The sequence below is a fragment of the Ptiloglossa arizonensis genome, chromosome 7 (genome assembly GCF_051014685.1).
Source record: "Ptiloglossa arizonensis isolate GNS036 chromosome 7, iyPtiAriz1_principal, whole genome shotgun sequence".
NCBI lineage: Eukaryota > Metazoa > Arthropoda > Insecta > Hymenoptera > Colletidae > Ptiloglossa > Ptiloglossa arizonensis.
The window spans coordinates 11,418,791-11,434,651 of NC_135054.1; the positions used below are offsets into that span (position 1 = coordinate 11,418,791).

The 15,861-nt window shown below is 39.2% G+C and overlaps 1 protein-coding gene across 3 annotated transcripts in view; it reads right to left on the reverse strand.

Annotated features, from left to right (window-relative positions):
• The window catches only part of LOC143149431 (uncharacterized), a 471,911-nt gene that overhangs the window by 203,046 nt on the left and 253,004 nt on the right, over positions 1 to 15,861 (reverse strand). The window lies entirely within an intron of this gene.

The following is a 15,861-nucleotide window of genomic DNA, read 5'->3' on the forward strand; positions in this document are numbered from 1 at the left end:
AAGATTAAAGTCTATTCTCGAACCACGAAAACCGCGAAAAGATAAATAGAATATTCTACAAAAAATTCCATCTCTACCAAAATTGTTCCACACACACTCGAGTGTATATTCTCCATAATGCGTTCCGTATTTCTAGTTCCACCACGGTGCTTTGCAAGTCCCTGATTATTCGTTCGCAAGGACAATACTTAACCGAGGATGTAACGAGTTCACGGTCTGATAAAATGCGCGTACATTCTCCCGGGACACCCTGTACTTCGCGTAACGTCGACAAATTTCATACAATCGTGCCTCGATAATGTTATCTGGGAGACAAGGCGACAGGACGATCTACCTGTCCCCCAGCGAGCAACCCCGTCAAATTACACGACCGACTCCGCAGGAAGCTATATCAGTGGTCGACAAAAACAGAAACACTATCGTACTTCGGGCGAAAGAAAGAAAAACAAAAAAAAAAAAGAAAAAAAAAATACAACGTTACCGAGCGGAGAACGCTTGGAAGAGGGTCAGGCGAAACTGTCACGTGGCGCAAAAAAAGGCCAACTGTTTCTTTGAAGATGAATCGTTCGGGGACACTTGTCGAGTGGAACGTCGTCTCCCGTGAGATTAAACCTTGCTTTGCCCTTCTTCTGTCCCGTCGGCGCTCGAGTTCGGAATAAAGGAAGGGAAACTCGTCCCGACCGTGATAATGGTCCGGGGCATCTCGCCGATAAATCTCATTATATTAAGGCCTCTTGCCCGACCCAAGTGTCTTCGGGACTCCGAAACCCCTTTCCACCCTCGCTACGTGTCCTCGAGGTGCAGCTCGAGTCGTCTTGAGTTACCGCACACGTGCGACAGCTTTCGCGAATCACCTCAACGATTAGATTCATCGATGGTTCGCGTCACATTGGCAAACTATGGCAACTATCCTTCTATCTCCGTTTCGATGATTATACATCCGAGTTTCTTTCAAGTTTCTCGAAAACATTTTCGAGATTCCTCTCGTGTTTGGTAACGTGTCCTCAAGATGCAGCTCGAGTCGTCTTGAGTTACCGTACACGTGTGGCAGCTTTCGTGAATCACCTGAACGATTAGATTCATCGATGGCAACTATCCTTCTATCTCCATTTCGATGATTCTAGATCCGAGTTTCTTTCAAGTTTCTCGAAAACATTTTTCGAGACTCCTCTCGTGTTTGGTAACGACTCGGAGAAACGAAACCCGTGAGTTTATTAGTAGGATTCGTTCGTGTTTAATATTTACACTTACAAATGTAAACGAACTCGTTCACGCGACATATATCGGGGTTGTAATTTACGTCCACCGTTATTTCTCTCGGGTAGTATTATTTTTGTTTGAATACGACTATTAGCAAATTGTATTATCAGAGTTGATTTGTGTACATTTATATATACTGTAGTTATATTTTTTCACATTACTTCCTCTTTATTCTTTCATATTTTTTTTATTTGAACCTACCTCGGTAAAACAAATTGTCCGACATGATTTTATTGTGAGAAAACTACGTTGACGATCATTTGAAGACTGATTCGAGTAACTTAAATGTATCATAAGTGAAGTATTGTAGTCTGTGTAAACGTAAATTAAAGGGTTAAGAAGGATTACGTTGAATCGGATAAACTGGTATAAGTTATCTTTAAAAGTGAGCTCGTAATAAGAACATTTGCATAAAAATGTTAGAACAATAATAATCTAATAGATAACAGAATAATATAATGGAATCGTATTATGAAAAGCACGGTGTACTAATTTTATTTTCACGTTTGGGATCGAAAAGTTCGATACTATACCTATAACATTGTCAACTCTAACACGAAATATATATTAAATTTGTCAATCTTCTAAAATGTAAAATATAAACTTCCTCGATAAAGTATACTTAAGAATTTAATTTCCCCGAGTTCGTGCATTTCTTACCTCTGTTTTATCACTAAATTTCAAACATTTGCTTACATCGATAGCAATTGACTATTTGAAATGTTATTTAAATCGATTAAAATCCTATTTTTTCATCAACCAACGGGCGACTCTTGCGAAAAAATGTATCGTGTTTCGCTTTCAAATCTTTCGTACACAAATCTCGAGCAAAGTATAATTTTTCGATTGAAATTCGTACGATAACAACGATGAATAAAATCACTTTTCGGAAAGACGACGACAGCTAAATATATTCGAAAGTAGAGGCCGAAGTGGAAAGATAAACGACGAATCTAAATCACACGAACATGTTTAATGTACACAGAGAATCTGTCCCTTGTGAACAGTGGAAGGAATTTTTTCGGAGGCCCTGAACCTTCCTCCGATTTCCTCGGGTAAAAGTTTCAGTATGTGGAAAGCGTCTCAAGGGTTCTGTAAGGACAGAAACTTTGCTCTTCCCTAAACAATTGATACACCAGAAGGGAGTCACCCTCTTTTAAACTTTCTTTTAATACGACTGACCGCGTCGAGGACACGACGTGAAAAAATATTGCGAATCGCGAACATTCCCGGGATAAAAAATGGCATCGATAAATTTCTAAGGAAAGTTCGGACAAATTCATGGGATTCGTACGTTATCGTACATTCGTTCGAAACTGATTTTGTTTCAACATTCATAATGGAAATAATTTCAACGTTCTGCAGGCAATTTCGTGAAAATTACGCGCTGTTAAAACACGCGATTTTAATTTGGATAATTGTCACAGAGTTAATCGAGTTTTCCTTGTATACATACCGTATTAACTGTAAAGTATAATTTTCTACTGCGGTGCAAAGTGTCGAGTTAAATTAACAGAATAAATTACGTATATCCGGTAACGCATTATCAGGGAAATAATTATAGATGCAAGATTCGCGTATGCTGATATCGAGTTAAATTAAAATATAATCGTATTATAAATTCAACGGAAATTATAGTTTGTATTAGGTACGTATCGTTTTCAACGACGTAACGAAATCGTCACGTTCGACTCTGGATAAAAAAAAAAGGAAATTTTCCAATATTTTCCATTTTTAACCGGCCAAATAATTCCATTTATTTTTCTGTTCTCCAATTCTTTTTAAAAGATATACTGTACACGGTACAATGACACGAACAAACGTTACGCGTGTCTATTTGTGCACGAAAATGGTCGAATTCTTGTTGATATTTTCGCAATGCCCGGCAGTATTCTCGTTTTGTTTATATAAAATCTATTCTAAGAATAACGACAAGTATTTCTATAGAACTTGTCCGTTACGTTGAAATTTACCAAAACTTCGATCAATTCGCGAACTACAATACTTACTTCGAGTTGATCATTTACACGTAGACTGTTTACATTCACTGCAATCGATGCACCGAAAAGATATATTCGTCTGCATCGATATCAATAACGAATGACCAACGGACAAATTATTCTCGGCTCGTAGCCAGTCTGATGCGCTCGAAACGGAGCTTCTGCCACATAAACAAATACGCTAATGCCCTTTGAATTCCAATTAACGCGAACTGTTTAATTTCACTCGAGCTCGGTGTCTCGCTCTTGCTCTTTTCCTCTCCCGGGCTCTCGGTATCGTAGATTCGTTGCAACGGTAGGTAAATGGACGAGAACGAAATGAAACGGGTCTCCCGAATTTGATGAATGCGCTATACCTATACCCGGGACACTGTAACAACGCGTTCGCACGAACTGCACCGTGCAATCTCTTGTTTCATTCCGATGCTGTCGATAAATCGTTTTGCGTCTAGAACTCGATTTATCGAGATTTTCGAGTTTATTACTCGTTACTTCTGTTCCATCGATTGCACTGTCTTGCGCTTTCCCAGGAACCAGCGCCGTTCAATTGCAATCGAGTATACCGGGATTTGTTATTCTCTTCGGGAATAAACGACAATAAACGACAAATAAGGTACCAAATGGCGTACGTGCCATCTAACATAGTTGAGTAATAAGAAATTGTTATCGATGTTCCATACATTTCCTTTTTAAATCTTTTCTTCGGTAACGAGAAAATGGTCAAAAATGGAAGATAAGTCTGTCGAATACAGCGCAAAAATTGATGCCAAAAGTAAAAATAATAGCTATAACAATAGTTCTACCCTCCAACCGAGAAAATAATTTTCAAGCATATTATACTAAAAAAAAACCTTCCCAGAAGTACCCTCAAATACGTTCATTCACCTTTAATAAAACATTTTACTTCTTAAATTACTTCCTCTACACTCTTCCAAATTTTTTCAATCATTTCTTAAATAATCCAAAAAATACATAAGAATTCAGGCTACATTATCCGAGCATACCGTCATCGATCTATTCATACAGAACAACGCCAAATTTCAAAGGTAACGCGCGTAATGCTAATCCATACAAAGACGATAACCCACCTCGACCTCCGATTCAAATTACCCGCAAAACCTGTTACCTGCGGGCAACAGTAGCTAAAAAAAAAAATTCTCTAAATTCAAAAATGTCCCCGCGTAGCGTGACGCGACAACGTTGCTTGAGTTTTTCTTCGAAAAATACGATATCGCGATCTGAATAAAGTTCACGCGACAACGCTGTTATAGCCGGCCACACAATGCGACGGAACAGGGGTGAGTTATCGTGACGCATTGCCGGGTGCACCGCGCTGGGAACGCACGTGGCCTCGTCATTCTTATCGGGGCAATCGGCCGTGGCTGTATCAGTGCCGTCAGCACCGCTTATCGTCGCCGACGCCCGGCGTCGATCAGCACGCGTTATAAATTGTTTCCGCGCAATTGACCGGCCAATCGCGCGCGCCCACTGCCCGCCCGAACGAAAAACTAGTTCCCTTTGGTGATTTGCGAAACACAAAACGCCCAGACGTAAATTGCCAAGCGGAGAAACGCGAACAAACGATATAATGACAGGACAAATTGCGCTGTCCGTGCTGCATTTTAATCTCAAACGCTTAGATCTTTAATTATGAATCTATGTCCCGGGCAGTACCACGAACGATTCCTGTGTTACACACACGCTCGTAGAGGACAAAATTTTGCTCCGAAACGGGGTAAGTAATTACGTAAGACGTTGTAATTTGTTCTGGATACGATTTACTCTTGTGAATCAATTTCGTTGGATCTTTAACATTTGATTTACCAATCGTTCTAAATGTTCGATTCGAACTGGCTTTTACAAAGAAATTTACTTTAGAGACTTTTTCTAGTCTGTACGTAGAATCGATTTTATAAGATTCTCTTTTTTCTCGATCATCGACTTTTCTGAGACGCGTACGAGGAATATTTTAATATACTGGAATCTATCGGTAGTTTTAGTGTTAATTATGAATTATTGTCCCGAGCAGTACTACGAACGATTGCAGTGTTACACACGATCATTGAAGACAAAATTTTGCTCCGAAATGTGGTAAGTAATTACGTAAGACGCTGTAATTTGTTCTCGATACGATTTACTCTTGTAACTCAATTTTTTCCAGTATTGTGCATATTGATCAACAATGGAAGAGTATCGAACGAAATAATTAACGATTACAAACCTCAGCGTAGTGAAATCAAGGAGTATTAATAACACGGAAAATAACAACAGGAGTGTTTTTATTTCCTTTACGAATGAAGATTCTAGAAACCAACTCACGAAATAATCAATTCACTCGACATCGTTGCATCCACAACGTAATACGCTCCGTTATTAAGAACAAATTTTCAAAGCCTCGTTAATTACCCCAGAAACTATCGTAACTACCGTTCCTTAATTTTCAAAGTGTATTAAATTTACAAAATTGAAGAGTATCGTTCCTTCTCGACAACGAGAACGTAAAATCCTAATTTACAAAATACACGTCTAGTTGTTCCAAAAAGAAACAACTGAAACAATCCCACAATAATCAATTCACAAATTCCTTAATTCTAATTTACAAAATACTCGCCTACTTGTTCCAAAAAGAAACAACTGAAACAATCCCACAATAATCAATTCACAAATTCCTTAATTCTAATTTACAAAATACTCGCCTACTTGTTCCAGAAAGAAAACAACTGAAACAATCCCGCAATAATCGTATCCCCTCGTACCTCGAACGAGCGAAATCGACGCGAGCGGTTAAGAACGTATCCGCGAAAATCCACGCGTGGATGTATCTCGAATTCAATAATTTACAAGCGTTACAAGTGTTTGGTAGAATCGTTCTTTGTCCGGACGTCACTCGTACCCCTCGAATATTTGCACCGACGCGATTAATCTCGTCGTGAATCTACCATTATTATACTTAATAGCTTCCTTGGTCGTTAAAAAGGCTACTTTATACGAGGCTGTCGACGAAATCGCGCACACGGAGAAGCGAAAGGGCGAAAAAGAGGGGGTTAGGTGGGAAAAGCGGAAGACAGCTGGTGCTAGCCGTGTCGCGTGCACCGCACCAAGCGACAACAGCTCGCGTCGTTTGGGTAAGCACATTAGCCCCGACAGCCGTAATTAAAACTGTTACGTGACAACGCCGACCCCGACTTACCCGCTAATCATAGACTTTGCATCGTTCGGTAATAACGATATTTTTTTCGACGCACCGACGCCGCGTCTGCGGCTCGATTTATGGGACGGGCGTCCCGTTGACGGCATCGTTACGATCGAAATCCCTTTAACGAACGACCGAATATCGCTAACGCGCGAAAACTGCTCGTAAAGGAAACGATGGTTAAATAAACGGGTCGTGTGTACGAACAGCGAATACTTTGGGAATTGACGCGAGTCGCGAGTCGGTCTCGTTTCCGGAGAATTGGATCCGTCGAGATCGAGCGAAAAGAAACATGGAGCAACTTGTCAATGTTATTATAGTACACGATTACGTTGTATAGGTATTGTTCTCGAAATCATGCTCTTTGAGTTTGTTTCATCGATTCTTACCAAAGCGTAAGAATTCTAACGATATAATAAGATTTTGTAGGTAAAATGTTCAAGAGTCTGGTAATTTCAATTGGAAAAATTCAATTTTTGAATGCATTTTTTTGAAGTGCACAGTTTGGAACGTTTATCTGGGATAAATTTTCCGCAACATTTGAGAGTCGAACGATTCTGTAGAATGGTTTGGCAAGTCGGTCGAACACGCTCGTAAATATCGTGGAATTGAATTTGCGGACCTGGAAGTGGAAAAAGTAATTAAATCTATTTACGAAAATCTCCAGGCAGACGATTTACTCGAATTGTAAAATATCTCGCGTAACGCGAGTGCTTAAACGCAACGATCCCGCAATTTGCTTCGAAAGGTACACATCGTGATTCCGGAATAATTGAAATTGCGAACCATTTGACTTCCTGTATCTTCGATCAAGGTTTTCAGTCAATTTTACAAATAATGATAGCCACGGGCACAGCGATCGGCAAGGAAACGTATAATTATGCTCGGTGTACCGAGTGTACTACGCCGAAGGACGTAGCTTTGTTATAAAAAATAAAAACAGAGCTCCGCGGCTGGAGAGATGGAACGAGAAGAAATTTTTTAAACGAAGGAGGACGATTCGTCGATTGTTCGTGAATTAAAATAAAATTGGAAAAAGGATTCTTTTCTTTTACCGAAACTTTTAAAGCGACATTTCTCGTCATAGTGAGCACAATATCTCGAAAGACACTCTACCAATTCCATTGTGTAACGTAGTTGCGCAAGGTATACGTTACAAATGTTCATTCGATTATGTTCTAACAAAGACAAAGCGATAGAGAAACCTTAATTCTCGGCTCGAAACGTCAGACTGATGCGTAATCTCTGTGCAAAATTAATTAAATTGAGCAGAATTACGAGATAAGAATGTAAAATATATTCTGTCATTGAAAAGAATTCAATATTCGAAATATATATCATCAATGATATTATTCGACGTATTGTCGATCATATTTTCATACTGGTAATGTAAAATTCTAGTCATATAGAACGAAGTTAATGAAAACAATATAGACCTTGGCAATCGCGGATCGACCGTCACAGCGTGTGAACGTGTTATGATAATAGATTTCGCTCGCGTGTGCTACACAGGTGGAATAGCGCCGGTGTGAATATTATTATTGAATATAGATTGTACGGTGAGCACGGCAGTCGCCGTGTACAAATTCATAAAACTCACAAAGGAGTTTATTTTTTATTTCTAAGTACATAAGCACCGCTACCGAAGGAAATCCTTGCAACGATGCCAACAAATCTTATGCAAATGCTATCAAACGCGAGTCTGTCTTCGCCCAGAATTAAACGAAACAAATTTCAAGTCCACCTATTTAACGATTATTTCTCAAAGAGGCTGCCAATCGTATTAATACCAGAATTTTTCCACATATTTTTCAATACCTGGTTAACGTGTGAGAGAAATTTTAAAACAATCTCAAGTTTTCTCTTACCAATACCTCGAACCACCTATAAATACCATCGTCTTTTACCGTATAGCTAAAGAAATAAATCCTCAAGATGAAACGTCAAAAGAAACAAAAAATAAATAACTCTGAAAAGGGTTCGTGAATTTGTATCGGCTCGAAGAACAATTACCACGATAAACGTCACGCATTGCAATTTTCTAGAAGCAATTTTCGATGAATAAAATTTGAACCACGCGGGAAGCTTCGTGGATATTGGTCCGGTGCTCGACACGTTGAGAAGTAATCGCAATCCCTATCAATTGCGGCTCGGTTGTTCCCCTTGCACGAAATACGGGAGCGCACGCCATCGTCTGCGCTCCATCAATGAACGCGGCGTATTATTTACAATATCTCGCAAGGAAAAGCGTGTATCGTTGAACGTACAATAATTTTCCTTCGCCAGGCGACGAACGATACCCGCGCGCGTGCATGTTTGCACGCGCGGCCGATGCATGCAGATGCAACAACAGCACACGGCCGTGATTCACGGCTCCTGGGCTTTGCACCCTGTGCATGCGCCGCGAGCGTTAATGCCACGTTAGCAGCGCACTTTTCCCGGAGTTAATGCACCAGCAAATTCGCATTTAAAGTATCCGTTCACCGACGCCGACGCCCACGTCGACGGTCGCTCATGCTTGAATATTACTCGACAACGTAATCTATATAGAATATTCGAAAAGAAAAAATTGAAAAAAAGAAAAAAAAAAGAAAAAATGGCACGCGACAACTTACTGCCGAGAGAACTACGATGAAAAGTCCACGGCGTCCAATCGGTCGAAACGAACCGTCGAACCGTGAGAATTTTTCGACTTGTGACCATTCACATTTTTATACCGTGGTTTTCGTTGCGTCGTGTTTTATAAATAACACGTTAACGATTTCAGGGCCCGTTTGGAAGTCAGTGACCCTTCTCCCGTTGCGTATCGGAAGGTAAAAATACAATTTATCGCAACGACTCGCGGTTAAAGTGGAAATGTAAAAATAAACGATGTTACGCGATACAAAGGTAAAATGTAACATTGGATTACGTACGGAATGTTTCCCGTGTGGCACGAATATCTTTGTTGTATTTTTCTGTAAACAAGTATGACGGATGTAGAAGAATCTATTCTCTTTTGAAAGGCACATTATTCGAGAGAATGTATCGTTGGTTAGAAGATAAGTAGAAACTGTGTTCTTGAGTGAAAAACTTAAAGAAAATCGTACACGGTTTTTGAATTTGCTTCTTAACGAATCGATACGAAATTGAAACCTATGAATATTTTTTTTCGTTTAAATGGTACGCATCGATAGCGAAACGTTCGAGAAATGAACGCAGAATTCAACCGAAAGTGAAATTGAAAATTATACGTCGCGTGCGTAATTAATAACGATTTTGTACCGTACAAAGCAACATAATCAACGTGGCTGTAGTATAATACTCGCTGTATCCTAATCGGGTAAAGTTTACTCTGCAATGCACGTTTCCAGCCACGTACAATCCATTCTATGCGGATGTACCTTACATAATACACCTGTGCAATAATTAACGTGAGTGCATACGGAACGTCATAGACGCTACGTTGAATCTCGATTATCCGAACTAATTGGATGACGTGCAGCCCGAATGATCAAACATTTGATTAATCAGTTCCGTAATCAAGATTCTCGCGTTCGCACTGTTTGTTTTGCGCATAAATAAAAGATTAGCCGGAGCGTGCTTTCAAGCGGAATAAATCTGGATAAAAGTGCTCGCTTACGAAATAAAATTAACGACAGAAGTGAAGTATACAACTAAACGTGGCATTATTTTAACAGGACGTCGAACGAACTGTCAATTTTTCAAATTTCTCTTTTAAGAGCGTTTCGTCCGACGAGTTGTGTTCTTTCCGTGTTGACTCGGTTTGAGAAATCTCACAAGTGTATAAAAGAAAAAGAAATAGCGTATTTAAATGGCTATTAACATCGATCGAACTTAGACACTTTCGAGATAACGTTATCTGAAATTCTGATTCAAATAACATGTTTCATTTCGCGGATATTTTATTTTTAAAACGCGATTGCGTTATCATATTTCATTAAGTAATTCCCAGAATATTAATTGCGTGTGCGAGGTAACGATACGATGAAATATTCTTACAAATAGCAGATGTGTTCTGCGAATATAATATCCCAACATTTTACAATGTAATCGTAAGCCTGTTTGAATCATTATCGCTCATTATCCAATACAATAAACACCTCCGTTCCTAAATTTCCGTTTAAGAAAATTACGCAAACACATAACTGGAATCTTCGCAATTTTCTGTTTTTATCGTATTACTTGTAATACAGAGTACAACAAATATAATTGATTATCGATGCAATAATTTCGCAAGCATTCGTTTCGGTATTCTTCCAATAATTTTTCATCTTCGACAAGTGAATAATTGAATAATCGAATAAATCGTAATCGTTGAAAACAATTCAAGTTCGAATTATACTGTTCAAATACGATGAAAAATTGTTGTTGCCCATAAAACTGAAGCACAATAATTCTTTTTTCTTTCTTTGAAAAAGCACCTTTCGAACAGTTCAGAAATGACCGGTTTAGAAGAAGAATGGAGACGATATTCACAATATTCCAGCGAACGGGTTACGAAGAATGACAGACAAGCATAACGCAATAACGACGGGACGTTGCGCACAGACACGCGATGCTGCGCTTTGCTGCAAACCGTCCATTGTGTTCCTCCCGATCGATTAGCGCGGGATAAATACGCGTCGTTAAAAGAACAAAATACGCAACAATAAGGAGGTAGGGGCAGACGCGAATGGAGAACGTTCGTTAACCGGTGGATTTCGCTCGGCGATCTTAATTGTTCCCGTCAATGTGTGGAAGGCAGCCGTGATGGAGGGCAAGACGAAGCCATTATCGACCTGTCGAAGAAATGCTCGCGACCGGCAAATAATAACGATTCGACTCGGCGATTAACCCTTTGCGGACGAACCTTTCGAAACACCGAGCATTGGACACTGCGGTACAATTTTCAAACAGCTGGCAAGGGACTGACGCGCGGATAAAAATTACTTCAACCGATCCACAAATTATATTTCAATTTAACGAACCGTTGTACACCGGCGAGAAAATCAATTTCATTTGTGGCCTACAATTTGTGTCGAAAATTTCTCGACAAGGGTCGTGAAAAAATGGAAGTACAGCAATACCCGGTTTCGAGTGTTGAAATGGTGTAAGTTTGCTCGAAAACGGGGTAGGTAGCGATTTCTATCTCGAGCAGAGATCCAGTGTCGAGAGTATCGTTCGACGAAGAAATTGAGTATACCAAGAGCGAGAGAGACAGAGTTTTAGGAACGAAACTCGCATTACATGTGGGATGGTGCAACGAAATATACATTTTGCGAATGTTTGTTCTATCTGCGTAAGAATACTATTTATAGATAAACTTTGTTCAGTGTTATTACTTCTAGTACTGTTAACCTTCAACCTTGAATACAGTATTGTCACAATTTATATACGCTACATTTGAATAAAAGCTACATTTCAATTAAGTAATTATGGCAGTCGTAATCTGATTTGTACTCCATCTGCTATAATATTTTAAACATGAGAAATTAAATAGTTACTCGCTACATCGAACGTGTGGCTCACGTATGTATTTAATCGGCTGCTAAGTCAGAATTACCAATTCTGATTTACTTCGATGTAAACATTCGTTAACGTGCTTTAAACTTTAGAAATTACAAACAGTTTATTTTCGAAAAAAAAACTAGTCCAATCGATGCATAATAAGTTACAACTTAAGATCAGAGAGATATGCAACGAAGTATTAATTCTGTACAAAATAAATACTGACTTTAAATAGGTAGTTTCGTGTTTTCCTTCTTTTCCACGGATAAGAATATTTTTGCGTACGAATCGTGTACAATTTTACAACGCAGTTTTGAAATGCATCGACTACAGTTTGCATCGAACTCGCGTGAATTAGTTTCTCGAGTAACCGTCCAACGCTCGTGACGATTCTTTTAACGAAATTATTCTCCGTGAACGAACGTCCACGTAAATCCTTATTGCGAATAAATTAACTCGTTTCGACCGAAAGTGCCGACTAACGAGTTTCGTCGTCGCCACGACGAACGAACGAACGAACGCAACTCGATCGAATTGACTCGCCTCGGTGGGAAACGGGAACAAGCGGAAGGGAGCAAGGAGAACTAGGAGAAGAAAGAGCGAGGGGGCAGTGACTGGAAGAACCCGGCTCGATGCACGACACATAATAAGATACAGCAAGAAGGAGAACGAGAAGCACACCGAGCAATAATTTATCACGTAAAAGGCATCGCCTTTGGCGTCCGATAAATGTTCGCCGATAGGTCACGCCTGTCCCAATGAGAGGTGAAAACGTAGCGTAAGGTTGCGTTCACATGCACGGGGAGCGGGTAAATGGACCGGAGACACGTCAAACGTCGCCGACCGTACGTCTGGAAAGCCGGTATTTTTGCTCGTTACGAATTATGCGCCGATTGCGTTACCGCGGGCCACTTTTGTTGCGTACAATCACATGACCCCACCCCTCGTCGTTATACCGCAGCCTGTCATTGATGCATAACCGAGACTCGTAACGTAACAGCGGCGATAAACTTCCACGAACCGAAAGAAGATTTTTATTGAAAATCGAACACCGCCTCGGGACACCACAAATCGAAACAATGAATCGAACGCGTCGATCGTTCGAATTTCGTTCGAAAAACCTTTATTCGCGAAACGAAGCGACAATTTACATTGTTCTTCTTACTTACGACACATTGGAGGATTTTTATTGAAAATTGAAGATTGCGTTCAGATACGACAAATTGTAATAATAAATCGACCGCGTCGATCGTTCGAATTTCATTCGAAAAACGTTTATTCGCGAAACGAAGCGAAAATTTACATGGTTCTTCTTACTTACGACACATTGGAGGATTTTTATTGAAAATTGAAGATTGAGTTGAGACACGATAAATCGAAATAATAAATCGACCACGTCGATTGTTCGAATTTCATTTGAAAAATTGTCACGTGGTACTGGGAATATTTATTCGCGAAACGAAGCGAAAATTTACATTCTTCTCCTTACTTACGACACATTGGAGAATTTTTATTGAAAATTGAAGTTTTCTTTCGAAATTGTTATATAGGTTGACACACTAGTGATTATTCATCGTTGCTAAGATTGGAATGTTCTAAAACTAAATTCGAACGAAACTGTCGTATACATCCATGAACTAATATTCTTTCTTATACAGAACTACAATTTGTTGTAATATAACCGAGCAGGGAATGATTGTATGTAAAAAAAATAAGAACGAAATTTGGTATAATATTTTTTTATCCTAAACTCCGTTTTCGAGAAAATCGAGTCTAAAGTTTGTTCAACTTTGTGAACGATTTAGTTGTGTATCTTTCTACCGCGGTTGTCTCCGTTCGAGATAGTGTTTACAAATATTGGTAATATAGGAAACCTTCGGTTCACTAGATAGTTCGATTCACGGTAGGAGTTATACTTTGTAAGACTGCGTAATAAACTTCTCATTTACTTCCTCTTAATATGTTATCGCCAAGAAATGGCAGCAACTAGGACAATTTTCAGCAATACTTGTACCAATGTACTGTATTATAATACTACACTAGAAAGTAGTAGCAAGAAATAAAAAATGAACGCAAAATACAAGAAACTTTATTCGCAAAGATGAACAAATTTTGAAGTCAATTTTCTCGAAAACCAAGTCCCGAATAAAAAGATGTTACACGAAATTTTTCTTAATTTTTCACGGCAGAATCGTTCTCTGTTCCGTTGTGCTACGAAATTCACACTGTATACGTTCCTCGTTCTTATTATCCTTGATTTACATACCGTTTGGACCTTCGAAAAGTTGATTTGCATCGACAACCTGGTGACCAAATCATCGATACACAGAGCACGGTTAATATTTCAGAGTCGAACGAAAAATGAAAAACAATCGAACAATAGAATCGCGTTTGGCAGTTGTTTTTATTTTCGGATTGGTTCCAACCGTGTAAGAAATGACGATAAAAAATATACTTGTTACCGAGCGTGTAAATGCGCTGAAAAGTAAATTACGAGCGACGCGCGGGCAGAGTACACGGTAGTAGAAATCCGCGTGGTTTGAAATAAATGCAACGCAAGGGGCAATTCGGATACTCACCCTCGATTAAACTGGACTAGCCGCTCTATAAACTGGATTCCAGCATGCACGATAAAACTTTAAATACAAATGTACGAACGAGTAATCCGATTTCGAAGGGCTACTTTCGATACGAGTTTGGAAACCTTTCACCAGAGGGATTATAGGTGTATGCTAATCGTACGAATGCTAATCGCGCAGTTCGGACATAATGCAAATTTCCCACTGCTGAAAGAGAGACTTAATTAGACAGATGTAAATTGACTTTTGATAACGTTCCACGGTCGCTAATTACACGGGCTCGCGTAACAAGTTTCACCCGCCAAAAATCGATTTCGAGCTTTGTAGTTGCTTTAACCCTTTTCCATCTGGATTTCCAAGTACGGATCTCGATCGGGTTTCGTTAATCGATAATGTTTTTTTCCACAGTTTTGGAAACGTACGATGCGAAATATACATATTGGGAAACGTACACTTGCATAGAAGTGTATGCATATACGACGTAGAGTTATCGACTTTAAAATAGCACGTGCACGAACGTTATCACGAGGTTCGAGATAGTTCGTTTAAACAGTGAAACACAATCGTCGCGTTGGAAAACGACGCATCGCGAACGAGGAAACGAACGAACATTCTGAATTATGCGCGGACAATTATGTATATTTCAAGTATCCGATCGACGATGAAATAACGCTAAAGAACCGGTCTTCATAATCGTTTCGAATTCAAGTCCTCGTGAAAATGCATTCGTCGCGATCGAACGCACGAAATTATTAAGCGATCGAAATTTGAATTCGAACGAAACGTTTGTTAGTATTTTTTGTCATTCGCGATATGCGTAATCTCGTTTTAAATTAATTTCGAAAGAGTCTCCAATAGAAGATAAATGACTCGCTGTTTCTTTATATTCGGTAAAAATTTGTATCGGCATATTCAATATTCGTATCGTTGTTGGAATGGAATGTTATTATATTGCGTTCAACCGAAGAAAAAAATCCATGAACAAAATTACACGACTACGAGAGAATGATTGAAAGTGAAAACACGAACAAATTGAGCAAACGGTTAAAACAACAGCTTTTGTGGGGAAATTATTGTAAACGTTCAACCGTTTGAAAGAGATTCTATTATTCCGCATAAATTGTAACTTGTGACAAACTCTATCGTATCTGCATCTATTCTAGCACAGGATTTTGTTTATCGTAGTCCCTTTTCGACAAAATTAAACAACCGATAAAAGTATTTCATCAGAGTACCAAAAGTACATACTTCGAAGAATATATTAATGTACAGTGTGTTAAAGAACAAGTGGTACCATCGGAGAGGTGATTTTACCCGCGAAAATAAGTCGAAAAAAAAG